The following is a 19,553-nucleotide window of genomic DNA, read 5'->3' on the forward strand; positions in this document are numbered from 1 at the left end:
GTTTGTCTAAAGATTTTCTTTTTCATCAAATTAGGTGGAAGAAGAGAAACTAAAGGCTTTTTTTACAGCTGAATAAGGATGTAAAAGTAAGGATAGACCTGTGGAAAAGGGAGGACTACAGTGAAATTCTCTAAGGTGTCCAGTCTACTAGAAAATGGCTTCTGTTGCCACTGCCTCTGCCAGCCTGTATAGTTACATGCCAACCGTATGTTTCTTTTCCAAAAGCCTAATCAAGGAAGTTTCTGCCTTTTCTTATGTTACTTTGCTCATCTAGAATATCACCAAGTCTATTTTTTATTCCTTTTTAGCTCTTGCAAGGGTTGGCAGAATTTTAATGTTTGTAAGTGGCATCAGTGACAGTTAGATGGGAAATTATTGTGGTTTTTTTAACCTCTACTGCTTTCTGAGCCAAATCTAGCCATAGGTGCCAGGTGGTAATCATTAATGCCCTACCATGCATGTGTGTGGACTGCTGCAGAGGTCTTGGGCTCAGTCCTGCCCTTCAGAAGTGGTACATTTAGTCCATCTAGGAGTCACTGAACATGAACATCTAGAAGGCACTGTCAGAGCAAATGAAGCAGAAAAGGTGATCCCAAAAATCAGTGGACACAAATATCTCCCCTCTGCTTTCTGAAGAGATGCCAGTTCCTCCTGTGTATACACCTGGTGGAGCAGTACTGCCGTAAGAAACATCTCAATCCCCCATGGCAGCAAGCCCAGAAGCCGACCTGCCAGACCCAACCTGGTTAACTACTAGCAGGCAGTAAGTGGGGGTAGCCAGCTTCCCAAATAACAAGAGCAACCTGTTTCTCCTGTATTGTGGACAACTTTCACACTGCTGCTCTAGTCCTGTACCTCATAGGTGACTTCTAGGACACAGATGTGGAAGTGTCCTTTGCCTTTCTGACAATCTCCTAGGATGCCAAGTCATCTGAGTCTGGCTTCACCATCTATCCCAGGAGCTCTGCTAGCTGGCTGAGTCCACCAGAATGTTTCATATCACGCGCAGTGATTCCAGAAAAACAGCTCTGCAGACTTCATCTTCCTGCTCCTTCTCCATTAAGCATATTCACATATCCTCAGAAGCCCTATGAAGCTACACTGCCAAATCTGTCTGCCTACATGCCTGCCAATGCATGTACACTCTGATAGACACGCTTGTGGAACTCAGCAGCAACCCCTATGCTGCCCGTCAGCAGAGGAAAAGTGGCACTGGTAAAATCATTAAATGCCAGCAGAAGAATCATGGGACTTGCTAGTTTTAAGTCCAGTCTCCAAAGTCCTGGAAGTTCTGGTAGGCATCCTAGAATTTACCATTGGATAAAAAACTACAGAATAGCTTCACAGAATACTGAAGGATTTATTCATAGAGAGGCAGAGTTGTGGAGGTTCTATAATTAACAAGAAAAGCACCTTCACTGGGGGGAAGAAAGGTCATAAGGGTGTGCTTCTATTTCATGCACTTTACTCAGTGCTCTTTCAATGAATGAATAAACTAAACCAATGGAACAAACCCAAGTAGACATTTCCATGACTTTCCCACTGATGCCCTCCATGGCATACCCACTCTGCATCTTTCCTGATTATTGTTTATTAAAAAGATTTCTAATTTCATATACTTTCTTCTTCAGCCTGTTCCAATTAAGAGTAGCACTACAAAAACTTTGTTTCATTCTCTCATCTATAGAAAGAAAATCAAAACAGCCCTGCTCCCGTATTCTGGTTTTGTATTGTGTATATTTTGGCAGTTAGAATTTTATCAATGCAAATTCAGAGACATGATTTCTCTGCATGAGGGAAAGACATAGTTATTTATACATAACATAGAACATGCTTTGGTATGTGTTCCTAGCTAAATATATTAAAAAAGACAACTACCATCTCAACATCATCTCCTGAAAAATTAACATTCTCAATTCAGTGACATTTTTCATTACACACCTTCAGTTGGCTTAGTACGCTATGCATGAAAGCATCAGATCTAGAATCATTAATGACAGTTACTAAACTTCAGCTTTTACCTCCCATTCCTAGGAGTTTCTTTTATTTCAGCATAATCCTGACTACATTTTCAAGTCTAAAGCATGTCATTCAAAAAAATATTAAATAGACATTGACATACATTAGAACATTTGGGTTTTTCTCTCAGATGCACGTATTTAATCTATCTAGGACTACACTTATATCTTAAACGCTGGAAAATCTTGTACTGAGTGTCAATATAAATTAATTAGTGATGCTTTAAATAACCTTTTTGTGTGACATATGGAAAAAACCTGGCAATCGCAAAACTAATACTTTTCCCTTGTTCCTTCCAGGTATAAATCAAACTTTGACTCCGTCATACTCAGTCTTTCAGATGTGCAACTTACATCCATTATATTGAATCTCGAGGTATAATGCTCTGACTCTCAATTTCATGTAACTTAAATTATATAATATGCATGGTCATGAGTTAAAAGATAGTTGTTACATTTTTTAAGGAAAATAAACAGCAGGGTATATGTTATCATTGTTATGAAACAGATTCACTGAATTATTTCTCTGACTATAGCATGAAACACTCAACTTTGAATCTCAGTAACTAAGGTAGGAACAAATGGACTATTAAAATGCTTTTCTGACCAAAGTTTCGTCTGTTCCAGTGTCCTATCTTCTAGCAGATATGTAGGGAAGAATATTAAAAGAAAAGCATATTTTAGTACTTCTTTGGAACACTCTCCTACTTTTCATTATTTGTGGTCCTGGGGCTACCTTTCTTTTAACCTAAATTGATATGATGTTTTTACTAAAATACAATAGCATATGTGCTCTCTCTATATTATTAAATACACTTTTTTTCATTATTAGGCTAATATCTTTCTTTAGCTTCACTCCATGAGCTGGAAATTCTAGCTAGATTGTGCTAAACAAAAGTGCCCTCCATACTTTTGTCCTGACAGTCCCTGCTGCTCTGGAACCCAGCGTGGGGGGAAGCAGCCGTGGGAGACTTCACGGCAACAAGCTCTCAGCATGAAAACAATCCCAGTAGCTTCAAACTGAATGGATCCTCTTGCACCTTGGGCACATCTGTCATGTAATGAAAAGTACCTGTCTTATTCCTTTGCTGTCCTCTGTAGCAGAGATATCACAAGACTCCTGAGACCAGGCGTCTTCTTTCTGCTTTTACATCTGCTAAGCAATTCACTGAGTATATTAAACCTCCCTTCATCTGTGTTCTTGTTACTACGTGGACTATAATTAGTAGGAATTCCCTCGGATATCCTGCATCCTTCTTGTGACATATTTTGCCCTCAACCCAGGAGACATTACCAAAATGGTTCTACTCCTTTCTATTCAGGACACAGATGTCTTGGCACAGGATTTGCACTGAAGAATCACAGCTCAGTATTACTGGTCTTTTCCTTCCTCTCACTGCAAAGAGCTGGATTGTCACAGGCCTCCCAAGCTTCTTTTCTTAACCTGTCTGCCTAAGGAAATAAGATGTTTGCAACACTGCTTTTGATATGTTTGGGGTTTTTTTTCTGTCTCTCTGTGCCCTGGTAGTAACATAGGAATCCACTGAGAAACTTCGTGTACATCTGAAAGAGGTAAAGCCTCAAAGAAAATTACATTCTTACTGTGTTTGCAGCAATAAGCAGGGAGGGAAGAACAGTGAGCTAAAATAATACTGATGTGGGGGATTATTGGACAGAAATGATCACTTGTTTTAGGTGTCAGTGGCTGATAAGTCAGCAAGATCATAGCATGCTCGCCACAGAACTGGCGCCTCCTGCAAAACTGGGAGCATCAGGATATTCCCGAATGAGACTGAGGTGGAGAAATGTATAGGAAGTCAAGGTTCAGGAATCTTAAGGCTATTGGAACAACTTCTTTTATTGCATCATGCTGTCCTTCTAAGAACATACTGTTTATGATTTCAAAGCTAAAACTGAGATTTGTGTTTATATAACTTTTGTATTTGAGAATCACAGTGAACTATCTAAGCATTAGACTATTTACACACACCTTCTGAAACTAGGCACTTGATGTATTAGTAAGTAAAACATGTCAAGTGGCTTTGCTCACTTAAACTACAGCTCAAGTTTTCCTTGGTTTACCTTGTTAACATTTTAATATACCTATGTACAAATAATACAGATGAAAAATAAAATAACAGTAAATGTGTCAACAATGTAACATACTTGGATAATTAACTATGAAAATTATTAGGCTTCTTCACCATTGATTAAAAACTACACTAGTTGTTTCCATATATATATGTACAATATTAATCCTGAAAAGAGCAAGTATAAAGAAGAAATAATAATTAATATAATAAGAATAAATAAATTCGGAATGCTTCTAAACATACTGATTTTCTGGGGGTTTCCAAGGACAGTCTTTTGTTTAATTGTATTTCTGGGCTGTTGCCAGGCTGCCACTATTCCCTACAGCTGAATCTCTGGACATCAGAGGTTGTCTCCTGGAGCTGCATCTATAGACATTAAAGATTCAGAGTTGTTAAATACATTAAGGTAGAAGAGACAGGGGACCTGGGCCTAATTACAGCTTATGCCCATTTAAGGTTCTTCAAGCTTAATGCAGAAGCCTTGATGCAAATGAAAATCAGGTCCTCAGTCACTTCAAATGTACTCACAAAAAGGTTAAAATTCTGTTTAACTGCCTCTTCTTATCAAAGTCTTGAAAAAAGAAAGCCTTTTCACAACCACCAAGGCACTGTGTGTTTTATCTGAAGTCTAACGTTTAAAAAGGGTGATTGATTTTTTCCACATTAAGGGCAAAGTAGCAGGAGATCTGTGCCTCACAAACTCTTACACACATACCTGCTAACAACAGAGAAGCTCTCTATTCAAATCAAAACAGGATTTCTGGGTTTTAACTGTAGGACTCGCTGAGCTCAATTTCTTTGACCTTGTCTTAAATTAAGAGCCAGAAATTATTTCCCCATGAGACTTCAAGTGAGATCTTTGCCAATGCCATGGGTCACTTGATCGCATCCAGAAGTTTACTCTAAACTTAGCTGGTGATGCATTGATGTGATGAGGTTTCAGCACATGATACTTCATGGTGACCGAAGCTGGTTCCCATGATTTTTTAATTCTGTTGGAGAATATGAGTACATAAAATCTGAATATAATTTTGGGGGTTTAATTCCATGTTAAATTTTTCAAGAAGCGCAAGCATTTATGAGTACCTTTGCTTTCTCACTTCTATCTGTAGGCCACAGAGTTATTACTGGAAACAAAAAATAAAACTGCCATGTAAATGCACTGCCATGAAAAAAATATTACTAATTAAATATGGAGCAAGTAACTATGATAAAACCTCTTGGTAATATGCCTTACCACTGTGGAACAAGAGGTTACACTTCACGTGCCAAGAATGACAGCTACAGGGGTTTGAGAACCAGTCAGAGAATCAGTTCTCTAGTTCAGTGACCTCACTTCAGTCAGAACTGTATAAATACAGAAGCTGACCAAATAAATTTAGATGTATTTATAGCTCCCTTGTGTAGTGAAGTACAGGGAAGACAAGAGATGTAGAAGTTGCAGATTGCCAGTAATGGTAAAAGAAAAAAAAAAACAAACATGACTTTAAATATCTATTATATATAGCAGACAAGGAAAAAAACCCAAAACTTTCCAAAGAAGACTGCCAATAGCTCAATGACACTCAGCTTTTCTATACCAAGATCCTTTACCTATCTGGTTTGCCTCTAAGAGGAGCCTCCATCTCATTTAACAGTTTGGGCAGAGCAGATTGGCTGGGGTCCTCCAAGAAACCTTGCAATAATATTACAGCTTCCTCGTATCACTGCCTAACTGGAAAAGGAGAATATAATTTTCTTGCTTACTGGGCATTGTACAGAGAAAGTATATGAATTATTTCTTTAAAATGAAAGAAAGGAAATACGAGATAACAACGGCTTTAGGAGGCATTGAAGAACTACTTTAAATTTCTTGAGGTTAAAACAAAGAAAGTTCTTCACAGTCTCCCACACAACCTATTCCCATAGATTTTGGAAACCTACAGAATGTAAAACAAGTCCTGAAGCAACATAAAAGACTGTAATTTTCATTAAAACAATTGGTTGATTTTGTGATTCAAGAGCAATTCTCTCACCCTCCACTCTGCAGCCTTGCTAGACAGTGCTGCATGCGTGCCGCCTTCACACTCCAGTATGTCCTGTGCAAATGGTATCTTGGGACAACCATCCCTTGGAAGTGAAGACTCAATGAGTAAGTTTTCTGCATTATGAAACTGAAACGCAGATATGGATCCTGGTATCACAGCACAGATGTACTGCAAAAACACACACAACTGAAGATTTTTGTAGGAACATGTAATAAACCATCTACAAAACTAGCAGTGTATCCTTGACACGGATGATCAGGGTTAAAAGAAGGGCTATACGTGCAGGATTCCTGCTCTAGTCACTGCCTTGAAAGGTCTCTGTTAGCTGTAAACTTCACTGAAAGGTTTATTTTTATGAAGTATCTCTTCATCATCACTATAACAGCTTCATCAACTAACTCAAAATTCTAAGCAAAAATAATCAATCCTTCAGTCTCCAAAGCACAGCATCCTCTACTGCTACGCAGCATCTAGAATAAGATATATAGTGGTAAAGTATTATTTCCTTGATTGTAGTTACACAGGGTATTCTATGCTTCCTTTGGAAAAGAGGCCATATTTGAATTTTTTCAGTCTCCTTGCCTTTGTCCCTCTTTTCAGGCTTCATTGACAACGCCACAGAAAGCTTTGCAGCAAATATCTTTTATCCCTTAGGATGCGTAGCAACTGGCTGACTGACGGACTTAAAATTGCATGTTTTTCAAATGTTTCCTTAGCTGCTTTTTAGGAACAGCTATTTTTATAAACCTTTTGTTATTTCCAAGTTGTCCAACCTTTACAGAAATTTCATTCCAAATAAATACAAAACAGCATCTTCATTCCGGAATAATTTGTTTCTATCTTTCCCTTTTAATCTTGTGCTTTTTTTTCCCAGTTTCCCTTTCCTCCTCTTTATTCTGCTCATGAATGCTTATTTTCCCACATATTTAATTTCATTTTTACTATCATTCTATTTTTACAATATTTTTATTTATGTACTTACATCTCTTATCTTTCAATTTCCAAAATGAATTTTCTTTCTCTCTGCTTCCCATTGTCAGAGTTCTTTGTAAAGACAGTAGTAAAAAATATTTTGCGATGGTGGGAGAAGTGAGTTTACTTCTTCCTGCTTGTAAGCCTGCGGGTTTCCTCTCAGTCATGCACGTTTCCTTGATTTCTCATGAAGAACAACAAAAAGACAGACAAGAACTGCACGTTCTTGGCTTGTCACAGTACTTTATTACCTTGAAGGACAGAGATCAACTTGCTGGGCACAAATTGAAAACTTTACAACAAGCAGCTTGTTGCTTTATTAAAATAATTTTATTTGGCATCACCAGTCAAGCCTTTCATGTTGCTGAAATCTATTGCTGTCTTTGAAAAAACAGGCATCCTAAGCTGGTACAACATCAGTTCAAAGAGAGATTTTTCTTACTTTATGATTTCTTAGAAGCTTTTGAAAGTGTCATCTCAAAAGAAGGATAATAAATACTAAAAATTACGTTCCTACTCTCTTCCACGAAGCAATAATAATAGATATAAATTCTAGCCTTCCACATATCACAACACAAAAGCTATGTTGAAAGAATATTAGGAGGTTGAGAAATCACATCACTAGAAGTCAGGAAATGCCAACCAGCATTATTTTGGCTTTCACGCACTTATGCCTGATGATACAGTTCTTAGCTATGAGTATTCACTCTTTTTTTTAAAAAAAAAGAGCAAAACTGCTCTAAGTGAGCAGTTACTCTGTATTTGCTTTCGCTTTATGGCTAGGTAGGTGATCCACCATACAGACCTCTTTTTCAGCTACTGGGCTAACCACCTGCTGTGATGGACTCTCATCCCCTGTGCAAATGAAGTTGTATGGTTTCAACCTTTAGTCTGCAAATATCTTATTGTAAGGGTAAATATGAAAATTGTCTTGGATCCATTCCAGGATTTGGATTGGGATACACTCTTGCATACAACAGTATTCTGCTTGTTGTCTCTAAATTTGATCCTTCCTCCTTCTACCTACTCTCGCAAGTCTATTTTCTCCCACTTCAGCAGACTGAAGTCTATCACCCATCTCACTTACGGACCTCTGCCCAGTCTCAGTCTTCTTGTACAGTTGGTTTTTAAGATTAGATTATAATTGTTACCTGAAAACATCCACCCAGCCATCCCCTAACACTGGAGGTACCTGAATTCTAAAAGAGCTAGGATTCATGGATGTGAGGTAGTTGCCGTACGCTCCTCTTATAGCCAGAGGAGAACAAGAACTTTCAGAGCACCACTGATCCATTTGAGACTTCAGGAGATAAATTGCTACCTGGACTTCTCTGACACATTAACACTCATGGACTCTGAACTTTATGCAGAGGTGCTTCTTAATGTCATACTGACTGCCCTTCCATTTGTTGACACCATTTATTTCAGATACTCTTATCATTTTTCTGACCTACATCTTTTTAGATCTGCTCTGCTCCTTGAATTTCCCCCTCCGTATTTATTCTACTAGCTTGTTCCACTTAGTTGATCTGGATCTTGGCTTTATTATCTTAACTGGCATTTCTGGCTTTTTTTTTTTTTTTATCCAAGAGCAGTGTTTCAGCATTTAAAGGTTTGACAGGTTAATGATGACAAAAAGGAATATGCTTAAACCTCATTATATTTTTCAACTTCAAAGAGTTTTCCTCATATTTATTAATGTATGTTCACAATATTTAAGTCAGAATTATCACTGCTGTTTCAAAGCTGGGGGAACTGAGGTGCAGACATTAAAGCCTAACCGTCTTATATACTTAACAGGTACAAATAGCCAGCAGGAGGTCTAATCTGTGGGAAGCAGGAGAAGTCTGGTACTTAGAGGTTTTACAAAGCTTGTGTTTGGTGTCGTCCTGTTTCCCCAAACTCTTTGAGTCTGTGCTTTAATGCAGTGAATTTAAATACCTTACCCATCTTTAAAAAAAAAACATATTAATCTCAAAGCTTGCCATAGTACTCCAGATTCAACTATCTATACCCAAACTAACCTTAGTCATTCTCTGCCAGTGTCTAAACCAAACTGGTACTATGCAATACCCTACTGCATGTGGGTGGATTTTCTCTAAATGTGATGTAAAATTACTCCATGTATACTAGAGTGCAAGAGAGAACAGAAGACTAACAATTAATGCACTAAAACTTCACAGATTATGTGGGGGAAGGAAGTATTGCCATTGTTGGTTCAAGCTGCTCTCCCCAGAAATACTTTAGTGCAAAGCACTGCAGAGACAGTGGTTCACCCCTTTATCACAACAGACTGGCACTTCCACTTGCATTGATACATAGCAAATGCATTTCTTTGCAAACACAGCAATTGATTCATTTCTGAAACTATACTACATTGCTAAATATGAAAAAATTAATGTGGGCTTTAATAGTGTGAATTGGCTTTATCCAGTTTATTACCCTAAATTATTACTACTGATTCTAAGTAGTGCATGTTAATACTGTACAACATAAAATTCCTAATTGTGCAGGTATACTCCTCAGTTTATTCTATGTGACAGTCCACTACCACTCTTATAATTCGTAGATGATGGAGGAGGAATGTTCTATACATAATATTTATTCTAAAATATTATGAATGCAATCTTTAAAACAGTATCTCTTTGTTCATTGTAGGTTGTAAAATGAGAAAGTAATACCTTCATCTGGTATCACAGCTTTCATTTTTTTCATTGTATTAATTGTTCATTAGTTACCAAGTTCTATTTACTTTTAATTTTCTTTTAACAAAAACTCATTCACAAAAGCCTGTAAAACAGAATTCAGGTCACTGATACACCGTTCCAGAAAATAATTCAAGAAACACTACTTCAGAATATCATAACCAAGGATACTGAGGTGCTACTCCACAGAAAATACTATCTTCAACAAGTCACAATGAATTATTTTTCCTAGTATTGTTTTAAAACTTGATATTCCAGATTGACATTAATCTTCAAAGTTTCTATAGCTTATCATGAAGTGAGGTTTCAGGAAAATTAAAATACTCTTTATTATAAATAACCGATCTTTCCTATGAATACTGAAAACTGTCTATAATATAAGTTTATATTGTCATCAGATCCCTTTTCTTTTTCACCAGCAACAGATAAATCCACCACAGTAAGTATTTTATATATTTTTAAATGAAAACTAACAGCTGGTAAAGGCACAAACACATTTGCACATCAGAATGAATATTTTGTGTCTCTCCAAGTGGCATGTAATATATCAAGAACCATTTTATGCTAATTATGCCTCATTTGTGGTTCAGAAAGGCAGTACACATACTGAATACAGCAATGGTTTTCCTTAACCAACAACTAAGATTTGCATGACTTCAAAAGGAATTATAATTATTTAAGACTGCTTGGAGGATTCACCTTCAAGCTAATTGTATTTTATAGGTTTTGCCACTGCAAAACACCACAGCTTTCATAGGCACAAAAAAGGTGAACAATAAGTACGTTTAATTTTAAACTTCAGTTCCTGTTGACATTGTAAATGACTTTTAAATGAAGTATTCTGAGCACAGGAGCAGTTATTTCTGATACAGAGCCTCCAAGATGCACACACAACTGAAGGACAGTATTGTATCATACATGTACATTGGTTCTAAAACGACTCTGAGCCAGTCTGCCTGTTTTACCATATTTAATTTGCCAAGATAAAGTAACTGTACTCATAAAATCATGTTTATGGTCAAAATAACAAATTCTAATTCTCATAATCTGAGTTTAAAAAGAACCTGAATTTTTTCTTTTTTATTGTTTGGCTGCACTGGAACATCAGTTTTCAGGGACAAAGACTCAGGATATCTGCTTCCTCCTTAGCTGAGACTTTGCAATGAGCTGCAGAAACAGATTTTCAGAAAACTGTACATGTATTTTAAAAATATTTCTAATTGCTAGCATACCATGTAAACCTACACTGTTCCAATTTCAGCCCTAGGTACATGTAAAGAAATAGAGATATTTGGAAGGTATTCCATATTCCTTATGTCTTCTCTCACACTGATATATTTTTTTGTCATTTTTAGTACTTTTGGACTTAATACCACAGCAGCATCATGATTCTAAGCACATGACAGCAAAAGACACCAGAATTACATACTTAGCCTAACCCCTTCGTCCCCCTTTCCCTTGCTTCCACTTCCTAGGAGCCGTGCCAAAGCTACTTCACAGATTCTTCATTCCAGCAGCAGCTGGGGGTTCCCTGTCACCCCCTTTTTCCAGCAAAGTGCTACGGCATAACTGAACAGCTGTGCTGAGTGCGAGCTTCCAGAAGATGGGGGTGTACTGGCAGAGCACATGCAAGAGAGGTTGTGAAGATGGAGACAGTCCTGCATCACATTATTATACTGGAAAAGAAGATGTCTCCAATGTGCGTTAATCTTTGAAGCCCTGCAAGAGGAAGCCTATTCCTTCCCCATAAGGATGACCTTTGTTGGAGAACAGATGGTTAGAAGGAAAAACAAAAAAGGTTCCTGTTTTTCCCCCAAAATATTATGATTCCCTTCTCTTTCCTTACCTATATATTTTACACTTTCTTTCTTCTGTACCTTCTCGACTCCCTCCATCTCAACTCACGTCTCCCTTCAGTCTCCCCTTAAATCCCGTATTATCCTATTTTTGTCACATTTTCAGTTTTTCCTTTTTTTGTGGCATCATAGAAACATTTAGGTTGGAAAAGACCTTTAAAAGCATCAAGTCCAACTGTTAACCTACACTGCCAAGCCTGACACTTAACTGCGTCCCTAAGCACTGACACATAGCAGCCTTTTCCAGTGCCTGACAACTCTTCTGGTGAAGAAATTCTTCCTTACATCCAATTTACACCCCCTCTGGAGCAACTGGAGGCCATTTCTTCTTGTCTTGTTACTTGGGAGAAGAAACCAGCACCCACCTCACTACTACCTCTTTCAGGCAGTTGAGAAAGCGACCAGGTCTCCCCATTCAGCTTCCTTTTTCTAGACTAAGCAGCCCCAGTTCCCTCAGCTGCTCCTCACAGCAACTGTGCTCCAGACCCTTCACCAGCTTTGCTGCCCTCCTCAATATCAAGTCAGGGGCCCAAACATGAACACAGGATTCGAGGTGCAGCCTCAGCAGCACCAAGTACAGGGGCCCAATCACTTCCCTATTCCTGCTGGCCAAACCATCTCTGACACAGGCCAGGATGTTGCTGGCCACCTTGGCGACCTGCTCTGCTTCCCTCTGGCCTGGTGCTTGCTGGTCCATCATGCACATTTGCCAGAACAACTCCTATCCCTTCCTGAAACTCATTTTTCCAGTGTGCCTCCCTTACATCCCCCATCCCACTGCCCCTCACTTGCAGGATGGTGACAGCCCGTTGTGGGGCAAGGGAAGGAAGGGGGGAAGGGGGGAAGGAAGGGGGGAAGGAAGGAAGGGGGGAAGGGAGGAAGGGGGGAAGGGAGGAAGGGGGGAAGGGAGGAAGGGGGGGAGGGAGGAAGGGGGGGAGGGAGGAAGGGGGGGAGGGAGGAAGGGGGGAGGGAGGAAGGGGGGGAGGGAGGAAGGGGGGGAGGGAGGGGGGGAGATGGGGAGGGAGGGAGGAGAAGGGGAGAAGGGAGGGAGGAGAACGGGAGAAGGGAGGGAGGAGAAGGGGAGAAGGGAGGGGAGAAGGGAGGGGGAAAGGAAGGGGGAAAGGAAGGGGGAAAGGAAGGGGGAAAGGAAGGGGAGGGAGGGAGGAGAAGGGGAGAAGGGAGGGAGGAGAAGGGGAGAAGGGAGGGAGGAGAAGGGGAGAAGGGAGGGAGGAGAAGGGGAGAAGGGAGGGAGGAAAACGGGAGAAGGGAGGGAGGAAAAGGGGAGAAGGGAGGGAGGAAAAGGGGAGAAGGGAGGGAGGAAGGGGATAAATGGGAGGGAAAGGAAAAGGGAGGAAGGGAGGAAAAGGAGGGGAAAGGAAGGGAGGGAAAAGGGGGAGGAAAGAAAAATAAGGGAAAGGAAAAAGAAGGGAAAGAGGAAAAGAAGGGAACGAGGAAAAGGAAAAGAGACAAAGGAAAGGAAAAGGTAAAAGAAGGGAAAAGGTAAAATAAAGGAAGGCGGCCCCGGCACACCCCCCCTCTCCCCTGCCCCGCCGCTCCCCGCCGGCCGCGGCTCCGCGCCTGCGCCGGGGCGGCCTCCGCGGGCCGTGACGTCAGACGCCGCGTGCCCGTGACGCAGCGCCGCCGTGACGCAGCACGCCGAGGGGCGCGCGCGTGAGTTCCCTTCCCCCCGCGGCGGAGGGGGCCGCGGCCCGGGGAGCGGGGTGGGGGGGACGGGCGGCTGCACCCGCTCCCTCCGCCCCCGTGCGCCGGGGGGCCGGGCTGGGGGGGGCGGCGGGGCAGGAGGAACGGGAGCGGGGTTGGGGCAGGAACGGCGGCGGGGCGGCCCGGGGAGCGCTTGAGCCGCGGAGCCGCCCTGGGAGCGGGGTCGCAGCCCGCGGGCTCCTCAGGGCTTGGGAGGGACCCTCCCGCCGCAGGGGTTTCGTTTGTTCCGCGGCGTGGGGGTGTGTTGGCTGATCCTAAAGGTCCTTCCCAACCTGGGCGGTTCTGTGTGTGGCGGATGCTGAGGTTTTGACGGCTTAGGAACCCGTTAGAAGTTTTTTGTAGGGGTAATAATGAAATAAAGAGCTCCTCCCGGGCTCCGAGGGATCTGATGGAGCAAAACAAGGAGGGAAGTGTTTGAAAACAGCCTAAGAGCTTTGGAAGGCCTGCGGCAGTGAAGCAAGGGGAGGGATGGCCTCGTTGGGATTCATGCGGTCCAAAGTCAGCTTTATCCAAAGACTTGCCTACTTCCATGCCCGGGTTTAAGTAGATGCGATACCTCCTACCTTTAAGTGGCAGCCCTCTGCTCTTCAGTTCGTACTGCCGTGTGCTCAGTTCCTTTCTTTTCCTCCACGTTAACTATGTCTTGAAGCTTTCTAATGTGTGTTGAAGTCTCAGTCAACAGTTGAGCCGTTAAACACTCTGTAGGTCAGAAGGCTTAGTTTAGGAATTGTAGTTCTAAATTTGCTTGAACCAATTTAGTAGAACCTGTAATATGCCATTAAAAGTGGTCTGTCATATTACTGGGGAAGTTCCACTGGACTGGAGGCTGGCTGATGTTGTGCCCATCTACAAGAAGGGTCGCAGGGCGGATCCAGGGAACTACAGGCCTGTCAGTCTGACCTCAGTGACAGGGAAAGTCATGGAACAGGTGATCTTGAGTGCTATCATGAAGCACATGCAAGAGAACCGGGTGATCAGGCCCAGTCAACAGGGGTTCACAAAAGGCAGGTCTTGCCAAACTAACCTGATCGCCTTCTATGACAAAGTGACTCGACTGCTGGATGAGGGAAAGGCTGTGGATGTGGTCTTCCTGGACTTCAGTAAAGCCTTTGACAGAGCTTCTCACAGCATTCTGCTTGAGAAACTGTCAGCCTCTGGCCTGGACAGGCGCACACTCTCCTGGGTGGAAAACTGGTTGGCTGGCCGGGCCCAGAGAATGGTGGTAAATGGTGTGAAATCCAGCTGGAGGCCAGTGACAAGTGGGGTTCCCCAGGGCTCAGTGCTGGGTCCAGCCCTGTTCAATGTCTTTATCAATGACCTGGATGAAGGCATTGAGTGCACCCTTAGCAAGTTTGTAGACAACACTAAGCTGGGTGGAAGTGTTGATCTGCTGGAGGGTCGGGAGGCTCTGCAAAGGGATCTGAACAGGCTGGACCGCTGGGCTGAGTCCAATGGCATGAGGTTTAACAAGGCCAAATGCCGGGTCCTGCACTTGGGGCACAACAACCCTATGCAGTGCTACAGACTAGGAGAAGTCTGTCTAGAAAGCTGCCCGGAGGAGAGGGACCTGGGGGTGTTGGTTGACAGCCGACTGAACATGAGCCAGCAGTGTGCCCAGGTGGCCAAGAAGGCCAATGGCATCTTGGCTTGTATCAGAAACTGCGTGACCAGCAGGTCCAGGGAGGTTCTTCTCCCTCTGTACTCGGCAGTGGTGAGACCGCTCCTCGAATCCTGTGTTCAGTTCTGGGCCCCTCACCACAAGAAGGATGTTGAGGCTCTGGAGCAAGTCCAGAGAAGAGCAACAAAGCTGGGGAGGGGGCTGGAGAACAGGCCTTATGAGGAACGGCTGAGAGAGCTGGGGTTGTTTAGCCTGGAGAAGAGGAGGCTGAGGGGAGACCTCATTGCTCTCTACAACTACCTGAAAGGAGGTTGTGGAGAGGAGGGAGCTGGCCTCTTCTCCCAAGTGATGGGGGACAGGACAAGAGGGAATGGCCTCAAGCTCTGCCAGGGGAGATTTAGGCTGGACATTAGGAAAAAAATTTTCACAGAAAGGGTCATTGGGCACTGGAACAGGCTGCCCAGGGAGGTGGTTGATTCACCTTCCCTGAAGGTGTTTAAGGCACGGGTGGATGAGGTGCATGGTTTAGTGTTTGATAGGAATGGTTGGACTCTATGATCTGGTAGGTCTCTTCCAACCTGGTGATTCTATGATTCTATGATTCTAGAACATAAGGTAAATGCACAGTTGCATTTGATCACAGTACTTTCTGTGTGCAGTTTTTTAGTTGTTTTTTTTTTTCAGAGGGCCATTCAGCAATGAAAATACTGAGCTGCCTTTTTTTTTTTTGCATTTTTTTAGAAAAAGTAACCTTAGTGTAGCTAGTTATTTCTAGTACTAGTTAATTTTTTAAAGTTATTTCTATACAGAGCAAAATATGTGTTTCAGGGATGAGTGCATATTTTTTCTGCTTCAGGCACTGGAGGAATTATGTTTTTTCCAAACTTAAAGTTTGTCAAAAAACAGAAAGGAAGGTGGGTTTTTTTTGTGATGATGTGGTAGCATGTTACAGAATCACAAAATCGTCAGGGTTCATAGAATCATAGAATCATGGAATAACCAGGTTGGGAAGGACCTCTGGAGATCATCCAATCCAACCTGCTACTAAAGTGGGTTCACCTACAGCAGGTGACTCAGGAACACATCCAGGTGGGTTTTGAATATCTCCAGAGAAGGAGACTCCACAACTCCCCCTAGGCAGCGTATTCCAGTGCTTTGTCACCCTCACAGTAAAGAAATTCTCCCTCATGTTCAGATGTTCTTAGTCTTTAATTAAAAAAATGTTAATAGCTGGAGGATCAGAAGCAAGCTAGCATTATGGTATGGTTCAGATGGTTTTAACTTTTGGGCGAGCTATTAAAATAGTAAGACTGTGGAGTAACTAAAATTCTGTAATTAAAATTTTTTCAAAGCATTCATGAAGGAGATACTGGTTTCATGTGTCGCATATTTTGTTTGTACATACGCTCTGTATCTTGTTCATGAGAATTTCAGAACTAGCAAAGACAGTGACAGCTTATGATTAGATATTTCCGGCTTTCTCACATGAAGCTTTAGAGGTATGTAGTAATTGCTGTACGTACATGTTTTTGATGTACAGGTTCTTTGATTTTGCTTTGTTAGATGGAAGGACCATGCTTCATCTGTGACTTGAGGTGTTTCAAGGATTTTTATGTGCAGAGGTAATATGTTGTTTATGGAAATGGCTTAATATTTTAAATGTCTGTGGGGAAGTGGTGATGGTTTCCTGTGTTTATTTGCACCTAGTGAAGTAGAACGTGTCAGGTCAAAGTGAAATAGTCAAATAGTGAAGGTAATACTTCTGTCTGAAATTGGCTGAAAATATTACTGCAGTTACAGTTGTAGAGACTTAGAGTTTTAAAAATGTGTGGTCAAACTAGGAATGTGTGAACTTCATCAATTATTTTATCAATATTTATTCAAATACTTATTACTGCAATTTCTAATCTTAAGTATGGTTAATGTGTGGTAAACCTCAGTAGAGATACCATTGTATTCAGGGTAAATACGTTCTAGTAGAGTTCTTGTTTATTTAGCACTTTCTAAAGTGCATGCTTCACTTTTTTATTTAAATTATTTTCTATCCTTTGCTAAATATGTTTCCTGAGATGTTGAGACTTTCTGTTTTTGGTTTTCGTTGAAATAGGAATTAACATGGCTGAAATATTTTATTTGCTGCAGCAGCACCAGGTTGTGTAAGGTGGGTATCTTAAAAGAATATGGTTAATATCCTTGTGGTATATTCTAATTTTTGATTCTGTGTTGGTCTGAACACAAATAAATGACACATGGTAAGCTAGGGTTCTTTGTGGCTGGTAGCTGTAGGTAGCTTACCTGTTTTCAGTAGTGATTAGCTGCTACATGTCTAGTACAGGTTACCTGAGTAGATGCAGACAGCCTTAGGTTGCTGATGAATTTTAATTTTGAGTCTTTTATTTGAAATTTTTCAATGTGTCGTTTCTGTAAGGTATCTTTGCTTTTTCTTTCTTAAACCTGGACTGAAAAAATACCACAACGTGTTTCAGAATCTCATTTTCAGTGTTCTGCTTAAATATGGTCAAGGAAGAAAAAGACTCAGTTGCCATCTATGTACATTCCATCTTACACAGAGTTTTTGTCTGTGTTTGACTTGCCGTTTGTTATGTTTGCTTGGGTTTGTTTTTAATTCTTTAATATCATTGAGTGTGTACTCCCGTGGGAGTGTATTCCAATAAAACTAATTGTTTTTAGAATTTCTATAAAAGATATTGGTGGTTCAGCAGCAGTAAAAGATACTTTGATGCTCATCCTTGCCTGCAGTCAAGTTAAGATTTTGTCCTTATTTGCTTAGACTTAATTTTTCTCTTTTATATTTATAATCCACTTGCAGAGATCCAGAACATGTTTTTACTGGGAAAGATTTTGTTTTAAAACAAATTGAAAACATGAACACACATCTTTAAGAGACTACCATTGGCAATAAGAGAACAATGATGTTTGAATAATAGTTGAGAACTTTCTCATGAAGTGTATTTGCATGTTGTTGTTATCCAAGTTTGAATAAAATGCAAGCTTCTTCACAATGTAATAATTAAAAATAATTTTTATGGTGTAGATCATTTAAAATTTGAAAATAAAGAGTTGTCATAATTTTTTGATTCCATCCTTACTCTTCCTGGTGTAACAAAGAGGTTCTTGATGTCAGCTTAAAATGGCATTTGGAGAATGCTGGCTTCTTTGTGTTGTATTTGCTCTGTATTACTATTGGTCTTGTCACCCTTTGTGAAAACACACAGAACAGCTAGATAGAAACTATCTTATTCTTCATGTGATATTTGCTAATTAAGTGTGTATTTGACTCATTATAGTACTATATTTGTAGGTATTGGTTTGTCCTTAATAAGCTGATTAAACCTAGTGTAAGTAGTATTCAAGCATTATTTTTTTAAGAGCTGATTTCATGGGTGTTTATAGCATAATTAAATATAGGAAATGTCATCACAGTTTGGAGCAATACATCTTAATCTGGTAATTCCTCCTAATTAGTATCAAAAATGTAATCAAAACACTGTAAATCTAACTGTGGTGGAACTGTACTGTGTACTAAACAAGGCTACAAATGTGCATGAATTAAGGAGAGAGACTCTTTGGTTTGTCACTTCAGTCTTAACTGTTTTACGAAAGAACTATTTCTTCACCTGGACTATGAACTATTCTTTGTATTACTGATTCTGGCTTGCATCTTTTTGAAGCGCGTACAGTACTGAAAGCCTTGCCTGAAAGGACGCCAGCCAGTGCCTTGATACCGGAACGAGTTTAGTATTGAGCTGTCAGTATACTTTCAACTATTGTACAAATGGGAGGGAAAGAATATAACAGGTAGCTCAGTGCATCTTGTTGTAATGCATTTTAGTCACTTCATTTATGGTTAAGCTTTTTTTTTAAAAAAAAGGCTTTCTTTTTTTTTATCAGAATCTTGAGTTGATTTTTTTTATCGACCATATAAAGGTAAAATTCTGCAGTACTGCGTAGTGAACTTGCATATTTTTTTTAAGTAGGACTTTCAGAGTCTGCTACAGGGTATAATTTCTGAGCATGCATCCTGTAGTTTCATTCTGTGGCTTAGCCCTTTATTGTTATTCATAAAACCTAAGCCCCAGATTGTTGGTTTAGAAAAGGGACCACAGTTAATACCAAGAAGGTGTCATGGGCTGAAATGAGCCTCAGAGCTGGACTACCCCAGCCCTGCTGAGATGCCTCTGTCACAGCAGGTCAGTGGGAGGCAGAGAGGTAGTTGTTGAAGCTGGTGAAGGGGCTGGAGAACAAATCTTAGGAGGAGCGGCTGAGGGAACTGGGGTTGTTTAGCCTTGAGAAGAGAAGGCAGAGGGGAGACCTTATTGATCTCTACAACTACCTGAAAGGAGGTTGTAGAGAGGAAGGAGCTGGCCTCTCCTCCCAAGTGACAGGGAACATGACAAGAGGGAATGGCCTCAAGCTCTGCCAGGGGAGGTTCAGGCTGGACATCAGAAAAAAAAAATCGCAGAAAGGGTCATTGGGCACTGGAACAGGGAGGTGGTTGAGTCACCATTCCTGGAGGTATTT

At 41.0% G+C, this 19,553-nt stretch overlaps 1 protein-coding gene across 1 annotated transcript in view; it reads left to right on the top strand.

The window, feature by feature from the left end:
* The first annotated feature begins 15,770 nt into the window (after positions 1-15,770).
* Positions 15,771-19,553, top strand: part of ZNF438 (zinc finger protein 438) — a 56,274-nt gene continuing 52,491 nt past the window's right edge. Inside the window, exons 1-4 of the mRNA XM_069859391.1 lie at positions 15,771-15,981; positions 16,015-16,100; positions 16,575-16,633; positions 17,119-17,172. The gene's annotated coding sequence lies outside the window, so the exon portion shown is untranslated. The remainder of the gene's footprint in view (positions 15,982-16,014; positions 16,101-16,574; positions 16,634-17,118; positions 17,173-19,553) is intronic.

Source organism: Phaenicophaeus curvirostris, chromosome 6, assembly GCF_032191515.1.
Source record: "Phaenicophaeus curvirostris isolate KB17595 chromosome 6, BPBGC_Pcur_1.0, whole genome shotgun sequence".
NCBI classification, from domain to species: domain Eukaryota; kingdom Metazoa; phylum Chordata; class Aves; order Cuculiformes; family Cuculidae; genus Phaenicophaeus; species Phaenicophaeus curvirostris.